Below are 20,759 nucleotides of genomic sequence, written 5' to 3'. Positions count from 1 at the left end.
GTGTTTATTCACACTCTGTTTTAAATCATTCCATCTATTATTGAAATTTGTGATAAATCTCACCTGATGGTCTGACCCTTCTTGTAATGACATAGAAAAATTTCCATGTAAAAGATGATCCCTTGGTGTGCTCTTGGCCCTCAAATACCCTCTCTGGATCATCCTTCGGCCATATCCCCGGTCCTGAAAACGTTGCTTAAGAATCTTCGCCTCCTCTTCAAACTGAGACTCCTCAGAGCAAATCCGTTTAGCTTGCAAAAACTGGCCAATTGGTATGCCAGAAATTGTGGATCTAGGATGGGCCGATGAAGCGTGTAATAAAGAGTTTACGGATGTGGGTTTCCTATAGATGGTAGTGGAGAGACGTCCATCAGGGAGAGCTGCAATCGATAGGTCAAGAAATTCAATCTTGCGTCCATATTTGTAGGTCAGTTTGATGTTTTGGTCATTGGTGTTTAACCTAACCATAAATGATTCTAACTCATCCACCGGACCCTCCCAGATGAAGAGGATGTCGTCGATGTAGTGAATCCAATTATGGACCCTGTCCACACCGACGACACCCTCCTCCTGGAACACTGACCACTCCCAGGCACCCATGAACAAATTAGCATAAGAGGGGGCACATGAGGCCCCCATTGCTGTGCCCCTCTGCTGTAAAAATTTTTTCCGTCAAATGTAAAAACATTATGGGTCAAAATAAATCTCAAAAGTGCAATGATGAATGATACCATATCACCTCCAATATTACCCTGTCCCAAATATTTTTCAACAGCCTTTAAACCATTAACATGGTCAATGGAGGAGTACAACGCCTCCACGTCCGCTGTGACCAAAAGCATGTCGTTGGTCAGCTGGACGCCCTCCAAATGCCCCAAAGCTGCCGTGGTATCTTTAATAAAAGAAGGCAATTGATGGACAAAAGGTTTCAAAAAATACTCCACAATGTCACAGATTATTTCGCATAAACCTTCATTAGCAGAAATTATTGGCCTGCCTGGAGGGTTGAGGGGCTCTTTGTGGACTTTTGGGATCAAATAGAATGAAGCCAATCTAGGTGACAACTTCTCATATATTTATTTCTAGAAGTTTTTTTAGGGATGACGTTGTCCTCATGGGCCTTCCTAAGAATATCAATTAATTCCCCTTTAAATTTTATTAGGGGATTGTAAGTCATTTGTTTATATTCAATAGTATTGTTGAGCAATCTGTATGCCTGGGCTTCATACATTGTATGTGGCCAGACCACTACATTGCCCCCTTTATCCCCCACCTTGAAGACAACATCATCCCATAGTTTTAATTGTCTTAATGCTTCTCTCGCAACCCTAGTCAAATTGTTGAATGACCCACTCTTTGACCTTCTTATCTCCTCAATATCAGACGATACCATTTTTGTAAATGTATCTACCGCTGGTACCATCGTGAGAGGGGGACATTTCTTTGATTTATTGAATCTCTTTAGAGGTGGATTCATACTTACTGCCTGGTCATTCTCATCTAATAAGGATTCGAGGATTTCCAAAGCCTGTTGTTCATCATCACCGGGGACATTCTCCTCACCTTCCCCTCTAAAATGCAATCTTTTCAATATTATTTTTCTTGCGAAGAGGTGGAGATCTTTTGTGACTGTAAAAAGATCAAGATCAGTCGAAGGAGAAAAACTCAGACCTTTAGATAGAACAGTCTCCTGTTCAACTGTAAGTTGATGACATGACAAATTAATTACCTTGACCCCATCTCCTTCCTTCCTCCTAGTTGATGAATGTTTCTTGTACATTTGCCTAGTTCTTGGGCCATATCTTTCCTCATATATTGAACCACCTCCTTCACTCATAGATGAACCAGATACTGAAGAACTCCTAGAAAATTTTCTCTTTCCTGGATCCTTTCTCATTTGCCACCGAAATATTCTGTTGGATTCAAAATCTCCCACATCTCTCTCATATTTTTTCTGTTTGTTCAAAATAATATTATTCTCCCATTTCTCCACATCCTTGTCAAGACTCTTAATCATTTCTTGAAACTGATCTGCTTTTAATTCCTGTCAAAGGGCTTTTTGTAGGCTATCAATCTCCATTTCAATATTTTTGAGAGACATGGAATTTTTTTCCACTATGATAGCAATGAATTCCAGGGAACATGCATTGGCTGCCTTAATCCAGCGATTAATTAACACCTCATCGCCTAGATCGAAAGTAGGGAACACATTTTCTGAGAGATGTAGTTCTCTAGTGTGACCTTGGTCCACCATATTTTAATTTTTTTATGTAATGCATTTTTATACTTCTTAATATTTTCTTGATAGCCACTTGAGATAAAAGCAGAAGAAGAAACAGGTCCAACTCCCTTCTGAAACATACTAGTGGCTTTCGCCTGCCAATAATTTTCTATGGCTTTAAAGTCCATTTTCCGGGCTCTGTTAAACAACAGCAATCAATATTAAATTCACGAATTTTGCCCAATCAACATTCCCAAACTGGGAAATGTACCACATATCAACAATAAATACCTTTTGTGGCCCCCTAAATCCTTTATAACAAAGTGGGTTCCACACAATGATACATAAGAATAAATGTTTTATTACACAATAAATAAACAATCATGAAAAAGATTATTTTACACATATGAAAAGATTAAAACAGAGGGTGCTAGACCAGTGTGAGAGACCAGAATCCTTTAGAAGCACCAAAATCTATTTCCCATAGACTTTAGAAGACTGTTCTATCTAAAGGTCTGAGTTTTTCTCCTTCGACTGATCTTGATCTTTTTACAGTCACAAAAGATCTCCACCTCTTCGCGAGAAAAATAATATTGAAAAGATTGCATTTTAGAGGGGAAGGTGAGGAGAATGTCCCCGGTGATGATGAACAACAGGCTTTGGAAATCCTCGAATCCTTATTAGATGAGAATGAATTGATATTCTTAGGAAGGCCCATGAGGACAACATCATCCCTAAAAAAATTCTAGAAATATATGAGAAGTTGTCACCTAGATTGGCTTCATTCTATTTGATCGCAAAAGTCCACAAAGAGCCCCTCAACCCTCCAGGCAGGCCAATAATTTCTGCTAATGAAGGTTTATGCGAAATAATCTGTGACATTGTGGAGTATTTTTTGAAACCTTTTGTCCATCAATTGCCTTCTGTTATTAAAGATACCACGGGGAATCAAAAATAAATAAATAAAGGCCAGCAGTCAAAGTGTCACGTAAAATTCGATGCTTTATTAATAATCTATAATTGGACATAGGTACATGAAAGAAGGGGGAAAAAGGACTCACCAAATGGCTAGACAAAGGGCCTAGTATGTCACCCACATCAACCAGGAAAACAACCCCATATGGTCATACCACCCAGTAGTTCATACAGAAGTCACCACATAGTTGGTAAATATAATATGCATCCACATGATGAACGGGGACTCGGAGAACTCACTGGTAGTAGAGAATACATGTAATCTAGAACAAATGTTCATAATAAATAGACCTAAAAGGGGTTTACAATATTACCTGGACGGAGTGAGAGTGAACCATACAGCGGCCCGACCCGGACGCGCGTTTCGGAGCGTGCTGCTCCTTCCTCAGGGGATCCTTTTGGTCCCATGTACATTATGTATTCCACAATTCTCATTTATTAAAGATACCACGGCAGCTTTGGGGCATTTGGAGGGCGTCCAGCTGACCAACGACATGCTTTTGGTCACAGCGGACGTGGAGGCGTTGTACTCCTCCATTGACCATGTTAATGGTTTAAAGGCTGTTGAAAAATATTTGGGACAGGGTAATATTGGAGGTGATATGGTATCATTCATCATTGCACTTTTGAGATTTATTTTGACCCATAATGTTTTTACATTTGACGGAAATTTTTTTTTACAGCAGAGGGGCACAGCAATGGGGGCCTCATGTGCCCCCTCTTATGCTAATTTGTTCATGGTTGCCTGGGAGTGGTCAGTGTTCCAGGAGGAGGGTGTCGTCGGTGTGGACAGGGTCCATAATTGGATTCGCTACATCGACGACATCCTCTTCATCTGGGAGGGTCCGGTGGATGAGTTAGAATCATTTATGGTTAGGTTAAACACCAATGACCAAAACATCAAACTGACCTACAAATATGGATGCAGGATTGAATTTCTTGACCTATCGATTGCAGCTCTCCCTGATGGACGTCTCTCCACTACCATCTATAGGAAACCCACATCCGTAAACTCTTTATTACACGCTTCATCGGCCCATCCTAGATCCACAATTTCTGGCATACCAATTGGCCAGTTTTTGCAAGCTAAACGGATTTGCTCTGAGGAGTCTCAGTTTGAAGAGCAGGCGAAGATTCTTAAGCAACGTTTTCAGGACCGGGGATATGGCCGAAGGATGATCCAGAGAGGGTATTTGAGGGCCAAGAGCACACCAAGGGATCATCTTTTACATGGAAATTTTTCTATGTCATTACAAGAAGGGTCAGACCATCAGGTGAGATTTATCACAAATTTCAATAATAGATGGAATGAATTAAAACAGAGTGTGAATAAACACTGGAAGATCCTTTTTACGGATCCGATTCTCAAGAAATGTCTTCCTCCTTCCCCGTCTTTTGTAGCCAAGAGGGCCCCCAACTTACGAGATATCTTGGTTCACAGTACATATGATCCCAAGGGGAGGGACAAATTACGAAGGAATGTAAAATGGGAGGGCTTCTCTCCATGTGGGTTGTGTAAGGGGTGTGCCAACATGAAGAGGAGTTCCTATTTCTTTAACTATGATAAGTCAAGAAGATTTGATATTAGGGCCCATATCACTTGTTCCTCAAAAGGTGTAGTTTACCATGCTGAATGCCCTTGTGGTAAGGTTTATATTGGCATGACTACACGTGAACTTAGGGTTAGAGTGCGTGAGCACTGTTTAGACATAGATAAAGCGAAGACAGCCAAGGATGAGACATCACTAAAAACCTTGCCTAGGCATTTTAAGAGGTTTCATAAGTGCAATTCTAATTTGTTGATGATAAAAGGAATTGACATAGTGGATATGGGCCCTAGGGGGGGTGACTTGCAAAATAAACTTGCGAAGAGAGAGTGCCAGTGGATCTTCAGGTTGGGGACACTTGTACCGCAGGGACTAAATGAGAGTTTTGGTTTCAATGCTTTTCTTTAAATAGTGGCCATGAGATATTTAGTAGTATAGGGGGTAGCATACATTTATTTTATTCTAAATAATTCTTTTATTTTTATCTTTTTTTTAGTTTCTTGCTCTGTCAAAATGCATATCCTGATTTCCTCACTTATAGCTGAAGTTGGAGGTTACCTGGGTCCATTTATGGATGAAGAGGTTCTGAGAAGGATTATATCCATCATTAAAGAAGGGACCTTTTGTTCTAGATTTAGGATTATTTTCTTGTATACTAATTATTATCCTGCAGTAATTACTTTTTCATGTGGGTGTGTACATGACTGTTTCTCCACCCCCCCCCTTTTTTATGTTGGGATGTGGTTAGAGATAACGTGTTTATTGCTCTTCGGTCAACCGACTATACATTTTGAGAGTGATAGTTGTAATGATTGTGTATTTTTTCTAATTACATACCGTATATACTCGAGTATAAGTCGATCCGAGTATAAGTCGACCCCCCTAATTTTGCCACAAAAAACAGGGAGAACTTATTGACTCGGGTATAAGTCTAGGGTGGGAAATGCTCCATAGATTATTCCCCCATATGCTGCCCCCAAAAGAAGCTCCATAGATTGTTCCCCCATATGCTGCCCCCACAAGAAGCTCCATAGATTGTTCCCTCATATGCTGCCCCGATGCTGCTGCTGCATGTAAAAATAAAAAAAATGACATACTCACCTCTCCGTCGCTGGGTGTCAGATTCTCACCTGTCCTGCGTCCATGGCTGCTCACCGCTATCTGCCACGTCATCAGTCAGTGACGTTCAGACTGCACGGGGCGCGGCGCGCACTAATCACGTCACCGCGCCCTCTGCTGTCTGAAGTCACTGACCGATGACAGACAGCAGCAAGCAGCCATGGACGCAGGACAGGTGAGTATCGCTGTACTTACCCGTCCTGACACTGTCTCTTGAGCCCCCAGCTTCTCCGCGCTCTCTCTTCCTGCCTTCAGCGGTCAGGTGGTACCGCTCATTAAAACGCATGAATATGCGCATATTCATGAGTTTTAATGAGCGGCACCACGTGACCGCTGAAGGCAGGAAGAGAGAGCACGGGGAGAAGCTGGGGGCTCAAGACACAGCGTCAGGACGGGTAAGTATGACCTGACACATCCGCCCCCTCCGACCCCCTTTGTATATGACTCGAATATAAGACGAGAGGGGGACTTTCAGCCCAATTTTTTGGGCTGAGAATCTCGACTTATATTTGAGTATAGACGGTATATTCATACTAGTTATCTGGAAAGGTTTTTCTTGGGGTCTTTCAGCTTACTGATATAAATCAACAATGTAATCCAGCGCATGTCATTTAGTATGTTTAACATTAGATTGTCTGTAGGGAATAGTAGTAGGGTTTTCAGCATACTGACATAAATTTACAGTGTAATTCAGCGAATGTCATTTAGTATTTCTAATATAAGATTTGTTTGTAGAGAATAATAATATTTCATAAAATCCCCTAATGAATTCGTAGGAATATTGAGGCGGTGCGCATGCTAAGACCTTGAGATGTCCTGAGAAATGTGCGGTGAGTCACTAGTGTTACCGTGGCAGCTGGGACAACACGGCATCCGGCTGTACATGGATCACATGACCGCTGGGTTTTTCTCCCATTAGATGACGGATCTCAAATAGTCTCTAGCATGCGCTGATTATGCCTATTTTCGGACAGTCTTTGGAACTTTAGCGCGCAGGCGCAGTATATTTACTTCAGTATGTATTCCAATAGGACCTTTCCGGTTGAGACCATGTGACCACCATTGAGTACGTGTTCATTGGTTGAAAAGGATCACGTGGCCGGCTTTTGAGTGAAGTATAGGACATTCTCACATGCAGGCGCAATGCGCATTATAAACAGCAATATGTGGGGGTTGGTACTGATATCTTATGCGCGCAGGCGCGATATGCACTTCAGGAGCGATACATGGTTTTAATCAGGTGTGAACTATTAGCTTTGACCAATTATAGAAACTCAATGTATACTTAAATGGGTTGCGTCCCCCTTTAGACATGCCTCCTTGATGAAGCACAGCGAAACGCGCGTCGGGGCGTGAGGGACTTCCAAAGAAGCGTCATTTGTACTTGGTATGTTTGTAGATTCTCACATGTTTTTCATCGCATGGTTAGGCTTTTGCAGAGCCAAGGTTGTGAAGTTTTTCTGGGGGAATATTGAAGAGCCCTTATACTCCAATATAGCGAGTCATGTCTGAGGACATTTAGCTCATGTATATAATTAGGAGTGAGTCTCTTTTCCCCCATAATGTTATACAGCCATATTCACATGGGAAATAGATTTTGGTGCTTCTAAAGGATTCTGGTCTCTCACACTGGTCTAGCAACTTCTGTTTTAATCTTTTCATATGTGTAAAATAATCTTTTTCATGATTGTTTATTTATTGTGTAATAAAACATTTATTCTTATGTATCATTGTGTGGGACCCACTTTGTTATAAAGGATTTAGGTGGCCACAAAAGGTATTTATTGTTGATATGTGGTACATTTCCCAGTTTGGGAATGCTGATTGGGCAAAATTTGTGAATTTAACACCAAAAATCTGCAATTTTCTTGATGGTCTGGGGCGACCCGCATTACCACCTGGGTCCAAAACTGAGGTTTATTTTTCGCCAAAGGAGTAGCATCAATCCCCCTCAAAAGGATAGGCGTCCGCAGAGGTGTCATCGGAAATCCACAACGTTTAGCAAAATCCAAGTCCATTAAGTTCAGGGCTGCTCCCGAATCCACAAAAGCCTTGGTGGAAAATGTGGACAGGGAGCAGATCAGAGTAATTGCCAGAAGAAACTTAGGTTGAACACCACCCACAGAAAACGTGTGTGCAAAACGTTTCTCTCGTTTAGGACAGACAGAAATAATATGCGAGGCATCTCTACAAAAAAAACACAGCTTATTACGCCTTTTGAACTCCTGATGTTGCTCCCTGGACAAAACTCTGTCACATTGCATAGGTTCAGACACTTGTTCAACAGGTGGCAACACCTCTCGTGCAGTCCTGCGTTCACGTAAACGCCGATCAACCTGAATGGCTAATGACATAGAATCGTCAAGACCAGAGGGAACAGGAAATCCCACCATAGTATCTTTTATGACTTCTGACAAACCCTTCCGAAAGAGAGCTGCCAAGGCATTATCATTCCAGGTAGTAAGGACCGCCCACTTTCGGAATTTTTGACAGTACAATTCTGCAGAATCTCGACCCTGGCTCAATGCCAACAGGGTCTTTTCAGCCTGATCTATAGCATTAGGTTAGTAATACAACAACCCCAAGGCTTGAAAAAATGCGTTCACATTAGTCAGAATAGGATCATCTGGTTTCAAAGAAAACGCCCAATCCTGGGGATCGCCACGCAGCAAAGAGATGACAATTTTAACCTGCTGCGCGGAGCTCCCTGACGAGTTAGGCTTCAATGCAAAGAATAATTTACAATTATTTTTGAAATTCAAAAATTTAGACCGATCCCCAAAATACACATCAGGAGTAGGGATCTTTGGTTCAGCAGCATGTGAATGAGCAAGGTAGGCGGAAATTCCCCACACTTCCGCAGCGAGCTGCTCCACACGATCAGACAATTGCTCTATCTCCATTGAGAGAAAAAAAAATTCCCCCTACGGCCTCAGAGATAAAGAGGAAAAAATATACACACTTTTTTTTTTACAATTCTTTCCTGCTATTGAGTACCCTAGGATCTGCGGTATGGGGGGTGATTCTGTTATGAGTGAGTCACCGTAGGAGGCAAAAACAGAAATACTAGCTAAGTCCAGAAAACCAGAGAAGTTGGCAGCTATCGGATTGCAGACCCCTGAACCTAACAACAACAACTAGCAGTAGCCGTGGGGGGTTCCTACGGTGCCCTAGACCCCTCGATCATAGCCGGAGAACTAAATAGCCTAAAGACAGAAAGGGAAATCTAAACTGCCCCAGAGCAGACCCCAAAGCAATAGGCAGCCCCCAACATATAATGACGGTGAAGCAAGATGAAAAAACACTCACACAGATGGAAAGATAGGCTGAGCAAACGATGGGGCCCAAGCTAACTAAATGGGACAGGATAGAAAAGCTGCTGTCTGCAATCCTCCAAAACCCTCTCAAAACGAGAGCCAACAGACTGATAGGGAAAAAAGCCCTGAAGATGCTAGGCTTCAAAAGACTATATCAGTACTCAGGTATTTTCTGAAGACAGAGCAAAAAGGAATTCAGCTCACCCCAGCAGGGAATGGCAGAAATCCAGAAAAACAAGGCAAAACAAAACCAAAACACAAATGCAAAAAACAGAGCAGAAAACTTAGCTTTTGAGGAGCAGGAATCAGACTGGTCTCCTAGAATCCCTCAGAGAAATCACCCGCAAGGCAGAAGGGCGTCGGCTGCCTTATATCCAGTCAGCAATTCCAGTCACCCAGTCATCATCATTCTGCTCAGGTGCTTGGTAATCAGCCTCACTACCTTCCTTCACCAGAAGAGGGAGTTCATCAGACCTCAATGGTGAAGGGGAAAATGAACTCACAACAGGTCTGAATACTTATGACCATGTGATATTTCAGTTTTTCTTTTTAATAAATTTGCAAACATTTCTACATTTCTGGGGGGTTTTCAGTCAAGATGGGGTGCAGAGTGTACTTTAATGAGAAAAGAAATAAAACGTTTTTGAATTTACCAAAAGGCTGCAATGAAACACCCCATCCTGGTATATGTCCCTCGTTCTGCTGCTGTTCTTTAATGCATGTAAAAAAAATAAATCGTTATACTAACCAGGGGCCCCATAACAGAAGAATAATACACTCATCATAGTTTTCCAAATAGTATAATGCACAGCCAATAGTACGCCCTATAGTATAATGTATCTCCCATAGTCCTCCTTATAATATCATGCACCCCCTAGTCCTTCATATAGTATAATATCCCCTTTTTAGTCCTCCATATAGTATAATGCGCCCATATAGTCCTCCATATATTATAGTGCGTCCTCTATATAGTATAAAGTCCCTCCATAGTCCTCCATATAGTATAATGCATCCCATAGTCCTCCATATAGTATAATGCACCCCTGGTCCTTTTAGCAAGAAAAAAGAAAAAGGAGTGCAATACATAAGAATGTATTAAAATTTATAATTTATTATTACAAAAACCAACGTTTGCATAAATAAAATTAAAATACCAACATAGTGGTGTTTCACATATGACCCTAGATATTATACTATAGATCCACGACAAATGTCAGGCAGATATTGTAAGGAAAAGCACAAGAACATAAATAACATCTATATCCAATGTCATATAAGTATTCAGTATTGTTATAAACAATTATGACCATTAGTTAATATGATTACAATGGCATTATACATATATAGGGACCTATAAATACCCTTTCGAAAAAGCAAACGCGAAACGCACGTCAGGGGTGTCACGAGGCTCCAGGGCATCCAGGCACCATACTATATGGGTAAGCATTAAAAGCACCAGTTTCACTTTCTTTTTTTAAGTGGTTATTTTGGCTGTGAACTAAGGGCAGGTCCCTATATATGTCTCCTTACTCAGGGATACGCTGATGAGCACAGCGTGACGGTCGGGCACAGCGTTCAGCACACGTGACTTTTTTCCAGCCTGCATATAGAGCTTGCTGCCGTTGGCCGGGGCAGCACCGCTACCGTGACTATTGCAAGCGATAAGGAGAAAGGAATCATTTGGTTATTTAACAGAGGAGTGATATCGATCCTAGAAGGACCTGTGGAACCTGTAACTTGGAATCAGCGGCAGCTTCATTCAAGTCTGCAGCCGCCTACTTCACTTGTGGCAGCCTTAACCCTTACTACTGGAGGAGGAAACTTTGATTACTGGGCACCTTGATTTCAGACTGAGTTCATTCCTTTTTTTTCTGTGGTAGTTTAACCCCTACTGCAATAGGAGACAGGATCTATGTGCAATATCTGTTACTGGGCACCTTGATTCCAGACTGTGTTCATTCCTTTATTTTTTTGTGGTAGTTTAACCCCTACTGCAATAGGAGACAAGATCCAAAGGGATTTATATGACTAGTTTTGCGCTAACTATACTGTTTGTCCTAATTTGGTTATTCATTACTGGCTCATATATTTGTTTTTCCATTTTATTTTACGGTGACTCCAAGCGCAATAGTCCTCCATATATAATGCACTTCCCATATTCTTCCATATAGTATAATGCAAATTCATATAAAATACACAACCCATAGTCCTCCATATTAGAATAATACACAGCTCATTTTCTTCATATACTATAATACACAGCCCATAGTCATCCATATAGTATAATGCACAGCTCATATGCTTCATATAGTATAAAGCACATCTCATAGTCCTTCACATAGTATAATGCACAGCCCATATTCCTCCATATAGTATAATGCACCACCGATAGTCCTCCATTTAGCATAATGCATGGCCTAAAGCCCTTCATATAGTATAATGCACAGCCAATATTTCTCCATATAGCATAATGCACAGCCAATATTCCTTCATATAGTATAATGCACAGCCAATTGTCCTTCATATAGTATAATGGACACCCCTTAGTCACCCTTTTAGTATAATTGTCCCATCGTCCTTTTAAAGTTCTTCCCTCCAGAAATGCTTACTCCCTCATTTGCTGCTGGCCTACTCGGTTCGCCTCAGCAGATAGTGACATTTGGTCGTGAGTGCCACAGGACGTAAATGAACCACATCTTGTGATCTTCATCCCCTTCCAGTTACAATAGGGGACACAGCTCTCTGTTTTAGTGAAGCAATGCATATCAGTCTAAAAATTATCAGCTTCTCAGTTCATAGGTCATAAATCATGCAGATTGGAATACCCTTTAATATAAGTACAAAGACCATCTCTTGCTTTGGAGGACCCGACACTGAGATACCTTATTTCTCCTGTGGGGGAGTTGTTAATAATTTAAACACTTGATGCTTGGTTTCCCTACAATTTACCACTGATCAAGTGGATGTCTGATTTAGGGCATCCTGAATTCTTGTATTTGCTTTTCATTAAAAGTTACTTTTTTGATTGAGAGGTACCTAAAATCCCCAAATCCATCCCAATATAAATATTGTATATTTATATACAGTATATATGGTTATCACAGTGACTATAATAGATCTCTTCTTTCTGGGTATTTTAGCAATCCTCTGCCACAGCTTAAATAAATTCCTCAAGAAGGAAGGCCAAGAGTAAACCATTTCCTTTCCTCTGCCAGAGCTAATACATTAGAGCCTCGGAATTTGCATTTTAATGGCTTGGCTGTGCTTTTCAAATAAATGACAGTACTTTATCAGAGGATTATTCACTCAGCCTGCCTGGCCATGTGGGAATCTTATACATGGTTTTTCTCTTAAACTAACTGTTTGAAGTTCAGCTAGAGTAATCTCTTAATATCTTTTTCTTGCATTAAGGCCGCTGTAGCTTGCAGGCGTAACGCGTGTGTGACCGGTAGCTCGCCTCACTTCAGAGGTTCCTAAGAAGTCTCAGGAAGTTCCTTCTCAGCAAATTCTGACTCTGAGAAGTAATTCAGAGCCCACCTGAAAAATGTGATAAAGTCACAAGTGATGAAGTCATCTCTTCCATAATGGTGAGCTGCACCGAGCAAGGACTGATAGGCTGTGCCATTATGGCTCTCCAAGGAATCAGGCAAACCCAGGATTTTTTGGTGAATGGTTATGTAGAGGATAAGTGGCATATTTGACCATGTTTAAGAATAGTTTTTCAGGCGACTTATCCAAAGACAAAGTACTTCAATTAACTCTCCAAAGTGTCTCCATCTATTAGACCACATTAACGGTGCCATCAGAGTGCCTCCATAAACAATGACAGGAGAGTGTTCCTATCGACAGAAACAGCCTTGCATCCCAAGTATAAACAGCGGAATTGGAATATCCTCTATCAGCAGTGCTAGCAAAGTGTCCAAATAAAAGTTGTCAACAGAGCGCCATCTTGCAGAGTAATAAGAGTCGAGAATTCTTCATTATCAGTGACAGCAGAGGGTCAATCATAAGCAGTATTAGGCTAGCAGAATTCTAATCTTTAACCGTGCCAGCAGAGTTTTACCAAAAAACAGTGCCAGAAAAGTGCCATACATAAACAGTGCCAACAGAGTGTTCCTCTAAACACTGCAAGCAAATTGTTCCCATTGTACCAGAAGAATTATTATTATTATTATACATTTATATAGCGCCATTTATTCTATTCCGCTTTACATATGAAAAGGGGAAATATAGACAAGTACAATAAACATGTGTTAGGCTAGCTCCACAATAGCATTTTGGGCTGCAGCGCTAAGCCCCACCCCCTGCCACTCCCCCTTCGGTCATCTCCTCCTAGTATCGCACACGGCTGCATGAGATTTGCACATCCTATCTTTAGTATAGGGTGCGCACACCGTACGCTGACCGTGCGCTAGTAGAATTTTGCATGCGCTGCACCCTTTTGACGGCCCGCCGATGTGTGCCGAACGCACCATGTTGCATTTTGGTGCACTCGGAGCACCGTCAAAAGGGCACAGAGCACGCAAAATTCTACTAGCGCACGGTCAGCGCATGGTCTGCGCACCCTATGCTAAAGATAGGGTGTGCAGATTGCATGCAGTCGTGTGCGATACTAGGCGGAGATGACCGGAGGGGGCGGGGCTTAGCGGCGGCCATGCGCTGCGGCCCAAAGCGCTAGTGTGAAGCTAGCCTAAGACAAGCGACGCACAAGTACAGAAGGAGAGGGGACCCTGCCCGCGAGGGCTCACAGTCTACAGGGATGGGTGAGGATACACTAGGAGAGGGTAGAGCTGGTTGTATGGTGATTCAGTTGACTGAGGATCATTGCAGGCTGTAGGTTTGTCAGAACCACGTCTTCAGGTTCTTCATGAAGGTTTCCACTGTTGGTGAGAGTCTGATGTGTTGCGGCAGAGAGTTCCAGAGTATGGGGGAAGCACGGGAGAAGTTTTGTATGCGATTGTGGGAAGAAGAGATAAGGGGGAGTAGAGAAGGAGATCTTGAGAGGATTGAAGGTTGCGTGCGGGTAGGTACCGGGAGACTATGTCACAGATGTATGGAGGAGACAGGTTGTGGATGGCTTTGTAGGTCATGGTTAGGGTTTTGAACTGGGGCCTCTGGGCAATAGGAAGCCAGTAAAGCGCCTGGCATAGGGGGGAGGCTGGGGAATAGTGGGGAGACAGGTGGATTAGTCGGGCAGCAGAGTGTAGGATGGACTGGAGTGGTGCCAGAGTGCTAGTGGGGAGGCCAGAGAGTAGGAGGTTGCAGTAGTTGAGGCGGGAGATGATAAGGGCTTGCACTAGTGTTTTTGTGGTTTCATGGTTGAGGAATGCGCGGATCCGGGAATATTTTTGAGTTTGAGGTGGCAGGAAGAGGCAAGGGCTTGGATATGTGGTTTGAAAGAGAGGGCAGAGTCGAGGATCACCCCAAGGCACTGAGGGTGTGGGACTGGGGAAAGCGAGCAGCCATTGACATTGATAGATAGGTCTTGTGGAGGGATAGAGTGAGATGGGGGAAAGATGATGAATTCTGTTTTGTCCATGTTCTGTTTGAGAAAGTGAGCAGAAAAGAAGGCTGAGATAGCAGACAGACATCAGAGCCGCAGCTATAATGAGGCGAGTTGAGCCAGCTGCTGAAGCGGCAGGCAGCAGGGGGCGGCATTATGCGCTCCTCTACCCACAGCACCTACAATTTAGCCTCTGCACGCTGGTGCTGCGGTCGCGCAAGAGGCTTGTAATTGATGAGGTCACAGGAGGGAAGGAGTCAGGACTCCCTGATCATGTGACCCCTGACTCCTCCCCTCCTGTGACCTCATCACAGGTCTTGTGCTCATCAGCCCTTGTTTTATGCAGGACTCTGCTGTCTGTGCTGGTTCTCATCATCCTGGATGAGGGAAGTTTATGTGTGGGGTCAGGGGGGTTTACAGGGTGGATGTAGCAGAGCCGCACGTATGCGAGGTGTATGGAGCGGAGCCGTGTGTGTGTACGAGGTGTACAGAGCAGAGCTGCGAATGTGTGAGGTGTACGTAGCGAAGCTGTGTGTGTGCGAGGTGTACGGAGCGGAGCCGCATGTGTACGAGGTGTAAGGAGTGGAGCCACGTGTGTACGAGGTGTAGAGAATGGAGCCGTGTGTGTGTACGAGGTGTACGGAGCGGAGCCGTGTGTGTGCGCGAGGTGTACGGAGCGGAGCCGTGTGTGTGTACGAGGTGTATGGAGCGGAGCCGTGTATGTGTACGAGGTGTACGGAGCGGAGTCGTGTATGTGTACAAGGTGCACGGATCAGAGCCGCATGTGTATGAGGTGTACGGAGCAGAGGTGTGTACGGAGTGTAGCTGTGTGTGTGTACGGAGCGGAGTCGTGTGTGTACGGAGCGGAGCAGCGTGTGCGAGGTGTACGGAGCGGAGCAGCGTGTGCGAGGTGTACGGAGCGGAGACACGCGTGTGCGAGGTGTACAGAGCGGAGCAGCGCATGTGCGAGGTGTTCAGAGTGGAGCCGCATGTGTACAGAGCGGAGCCGCACATGTACGAGGTGTACAGAGCAGAGCCGCATGTGTACGAGGTGTACGGAGCAGAGTCGCCGTGTGTGTATGGAGCGGAGCCGCGTGTGTGCAAGGTGCATGGTGCGGAACCGCGTGTGTACAAGATGTATGGAGCAAAGCCGCATGTGTACAAGGTTTACGGAGTGGAGCCATTTGTGTACAAGGTTTACAGAGCGTGGCCATGTGTCTACAAGGTGTACGGAGCAGAGCCGCATGTGTACGAGGTTTACGGAGTGGAGCCATGTGTGTACTGAGTGGAGCCGTGTGTGTGCGAGGTATACAGAACGAAGCCGTGTGTGTACGAGGCATAAGAAGCAGAACCATGTGTGTATGATGTATGCGGAGCCATACGTGTACAAGGTGTATGGTGGGGAGCATTCATACCTCCCGCGGGACAGTCCTGATTTTGAGAGAGATTCTGCCCCACTGCCCCGGCTGGGAGCTTACTTTTCCCACGGACACAGAAGTACACGGCGGAGCCCCGAGGAGCACTTTAAAATTCGCATGTGACGTTACACCGTAAGTGACGTGCTAGAAGCTGACCGGAAATGAGGTAATTTCGGGAGGAGATTGTGACGGAACCATGGAGGCACTTCAGGGAATGCTTCAGATCCATCACGTGTCCTCCTCCAACAGCGCGGACAGCAGGATCGCCTTGGACTCGGGGATGCCGGTCATGTGAGCGTATCATGATATGTCCTGCTTCGGGAGGCTCAGGTGGGCACTACAGTGGGAGCCGGGCTGCTATAGTATCTTTATAGAATCTTTCTCTCTCTGTTTCTTTATCTCTCTAATCTTTCTTTTTTCTTTCTCTCTCTCTGTTCTTTCTTTCTTTCTCTCTCTGTTTCTTTCCTTCTTTCTGTGTTCTTTCTTTCCCCTCTTTCTTTCTTTCTCTCTCTCTCTTCTTTCTTTCCCCTCTTTCTTTCTCTCTCTGTTCTTTCTTTCTCTCTCTGTTTTCTTTTTTCTCTCTGTTCTTTCTTTCTTTTCCTCAGTACCAGTCAGTGTGCCCACAGTACCAGTAGAATAAGAAGGGTAGGAAACTAGGCGGCACTGGTCACATTGAGCCTCTCATACTTTTTACTGGTGTATAATCATATGCCCTGAGCACCCCCATAAAGAGGGCCAGCCCCAGACAACAGGGTACAAACAAATCACTATTGCTATCAGTCCAAGTGGACAATTATATAGGTAAAGTTAATGATGTCCCTGTGCCAAGCATTGCGGAGGATCAGAATACACTGAGGAGGCCAGAGCAGCGGGGTTTGGGGAGAAGAATTACATGGGGCCCATTACACTGTATGAAGTAATATATGGTGCCCATTATGCTGTATGAAGTAATATATGGGGCCCATTATACTATATGAAGCAATATATGGTGCCCATTATACTGTATGAAGTAATATATGGTGCCCATTTTACTGTATGAAGTGATATATGGTGCCCATTATGCTGTATGAAGTAATATATGGTGCCCATTATACTGTATGCAGTAATATATGGTGCCCATTATGCTGTACAAAGTAATATATGGTGCCCATTATACTGTATGCAGTAATATATGGTGCCCATTATGCTGTATGAAGTAATATATGGTGCCCATCATGCTGTATGAAGCAATATATGGGGCCCATTATACCGTATGAAGTAATATATGGGGTCCATTATGCTGTATGAAGTAATATATGGGGCCCATTATACTGTATGAAGTAATATATGGGGCCCATTATGCTGTATGAAATAATATTTGGGGCCCATTATACTGTATGAAGTAATATATGGTGTCCATTATACTGTATGCAGTAATATATGGGGCCCATTTTACTGTATGCAGTAATATATGGGGCCCATAATACTGTATGGTGCATTATGTGGGGATAGGGGATAACTTTCTGTTTGTTGTGGATCTGACCGCTGGGACCCCCATGATCCTAAGAAACGTAGCTTTGAAGAGCACCATGTAAATGGAGCTGTGGTCAGTCATACGCACTGTGGTGCCATTCACATGTGGTTCTTCAAATAACTCCTTAAAGAGAGTGATGAGGGGACAACAAAATATACCAAAAATTTACTGATCGGAGTGAGGAGTGTTAGACTGTGGACTGGTGGGATTTGTGTCGCAGGGCTACTTTTTTGTCCCAGTCCGGTCCTGTGCCAGGCCTACCATTGCCATTAATGACCCACGTTCTGGATACTTCTGTGTTTTTCTTGTATGTGCGTGTGATGGAGCTGACATTCTTGTGTTCGGACACCTTTTTTTTCTAATTATATAAATCAAAATGTCCACTATTGTACTTACTCAGTTTTACAGGATAGATATGAAAAATTACTTTGTGTGCCGGGGGGGGCCTCATTTTGCTGTTCGCCTCAGGCAGCAGAGAGGCTAGGATCACCCCTGACAGACATTGTGGGATTTTGGTCAGTATGGAGGTGAGGTCAGGTCCAGATAGGTAGATCTGCGTGTCATCGATGTCTCTCAAGCAGTGCCAGAGGAGTACCACCTATATACAGTGTCAGAAGAGTGCCACTCATAAATAGTGCCATCAGAATGCCACCCATAAGCCTTATCAGTAGAATGTCACCCATAACAATCGCAAGACGAATGCTACCATAAACACTGCCAGAAAAGTGCCACCCATAATTAATGCTTGCAGAGTGTTTCCATAATCAGTGCTAGTAGAGTGCTACCTATAACCAGTGCAAGTAGAGTGCTACCCATAAACAGAGCAAGCAGAGTGCCACCCATAATCACTGCTAGCATAGTGCCACTAATAAACAGTGCCAACATAGTATTCCCTTAAACAGTACCAATAGAAGTCATCCATAACCAGTGCCACAAGAGTGCCACACATAACCAGTGCTAGCCATAAACAGTGGCATCAGTGTGCCACTCATGAACTGTGCTAAAAGACTGTTCTCTCAGTGTCAGCAGAATGTCACCCATAACCATTGCCATCTGATTGCCACCCATAAATAGTTGCAGCAGCGTTCCCATAAACAGTATCAGTTACATGTCACCCATAACAATTACAAGAGTGCTACCATGAACACTGCAAGTGGGTCGCCCTCACACCCAGGGCAGCGGGGTGCCCGGTACCGGGCCGGTGTCAGGGGGTATGTGTCACAGCAGCTGTGACCCGGTCCGTGGCCCCGGGCACCCAATATCAATGGCGGTGATGTTAACAGTGTTATAATAGTTTGTGAAGCCACCCGTGGTGTTTGGCAAGGGAGATGGTAAGCCAACGCTGCATGCAGATCCGCTGGGACTGATGGTGTGGTGCAGCAAAGATGGTATAGCTCCCCACAAGTGGAGCTGTAGTCCAGGGCAGTGTAGATGCAATAGACGAGGAGAGGCGCAGAATGGTATAGATGCTGTTACCCAGATGTAGCGGTGCTGGAGGTGTTAGCGACGAATGAATGGAGGACACCAGGCTTGTAGTTTCAACGCTTTACTCACAGTTCGTGGTACCCACTGGTGCCTGCCTCCGTGCCATGTCCTCCGGGGTAGAGACTCAATCAACCTCCCGGGCAAGTCAGGGTTCTCCCCTCCCACACTCCACCAACATGTGCCTTTCCTGAATGACTCCTCTATTGTGCCTTTTAGTATGAAGAACTCCAGTACCATAGTTCTCTGGAATTCCTCCTGTCAGATGTTCCTAGAACCTCACTTGTATGACAGACAGCTGTAGCCTCTATTGGGGACTCCCTTCTCAGAGGTCCTGGCTCTCTATCCAGTTGCTGTTGTGTCCCAAGTCTTTGATGGGAGTAGTGCATTTACAGCCAACTACTCCACCGGTGTCTGCTGCAGAACCATAAGTGTCCATACAACCTCGGGGACCGGGCCCTGGCCTTGCGCGGAGAACCTATAGGCAGGGTTCCTCTTCCAACCCACAATTCCTCTCTGTTCTCCTACTCCTTCGTTCCTCGCTGTTCCTTCTCTCTCTTATGGAAGCTGAGGTTGCAGGTCTACGTCCTTCTCCTTCTCTTCTCTTTCCTGTGCCAGCTGGCTCAGATCACTGAGGCAGCTGCAGCACTCTTTCTAATCTGAAATCAAACTGAACTCAAAACTAACTTCAGAACTGAAATTCTCTGGGACTCACCTCAGACTCACCTACAATTCTCAACTTTCCCTCTCTTTTATACTAACTCCACCCACCTCCCAGCACATCTTGTGTTACGAAGCAAGGTTCCATGAAGGGTGCTCTGCTACCCCCAGCCTGAAGCTTCTAGGTGGACCTACTGAACTATCCTGTGTGTGGGATGCAGATGTTGGAGTGTGGAAAGGAGATCCCAACTTACCTAGGCGGTGGGGCACTACACCTTAGGAGAAGGTGCAGTACCTCTGTGGCGACTGAGCCTCAGGGGCGCCACATAAGCAGAATGCCACCCATAATCAGTGCCTACAGAATGTTCCCAAAAACACTGAAGAGTATGCTCTATAAGCAGTACTATCAGTGTCCACCTAGTGTCAATGGAAAGCCCCTATAAACAGTAACAGTCGAGTGTCCTTTATCAGTGACAGAAGAGTACCCCTCATTAACAGTGTTAGTACTGTCCTTATAATCTGTAATAGAAAAATACCCTCTATAAACAATGCCCACTGTGATCCCTGAAGAACACTGAGAAGAAAACAATGGAGCATATACATAAAGTTGTGTGAGCAAAACTTTATGAATTGCACCATATTTATTACATGCTTTAGGCAATTTTTATGACAAGTTTGAGGCCTCGTTGAAAAGGGGTGTGATGATATTACATTCCATGCCAGCTCCTCCAACTTTTTGAAATGTGGGTGGAGCTCAGGCAAGAAGGGGCATGACCAAGCAACTGGCTAGTATATATTTCTAGCGGTGGAGCATGGCAGTTACAAGATGTGAGAAATTCATTAAGAGGCGCGTGATCTGACAACTCCTTGACAATGATTTTTTTACTTTATCAACATCCCAAGGAAGTGGTAAAAAGCTCAAAGTAGCACTTGCCACTAATGTCTGATTTACTAGGGTGATTTACAGTGATTGACCTAATGATTGTGATTGGTGGGTTTGAACA

Source organism: Dendrobates tinctorius, unplaced genomic scaffold (genome assembly GCF_039654945.1).
Source record: "Dendrobates tinctorius isolate UK_male_01 unplaced genomic scaffold, ASM3965494v1 ptg000014l, whole genome shotgun sequence".
Lineage (NCBI taxonomy): Eukaryota > Metazoa > Chordata > Amphibia > Anura > Dendrobatidae > Dendrobates > Dendrobates tinctorius.
Note: the sequence above shows the minus strand (reverse complement) of the source record.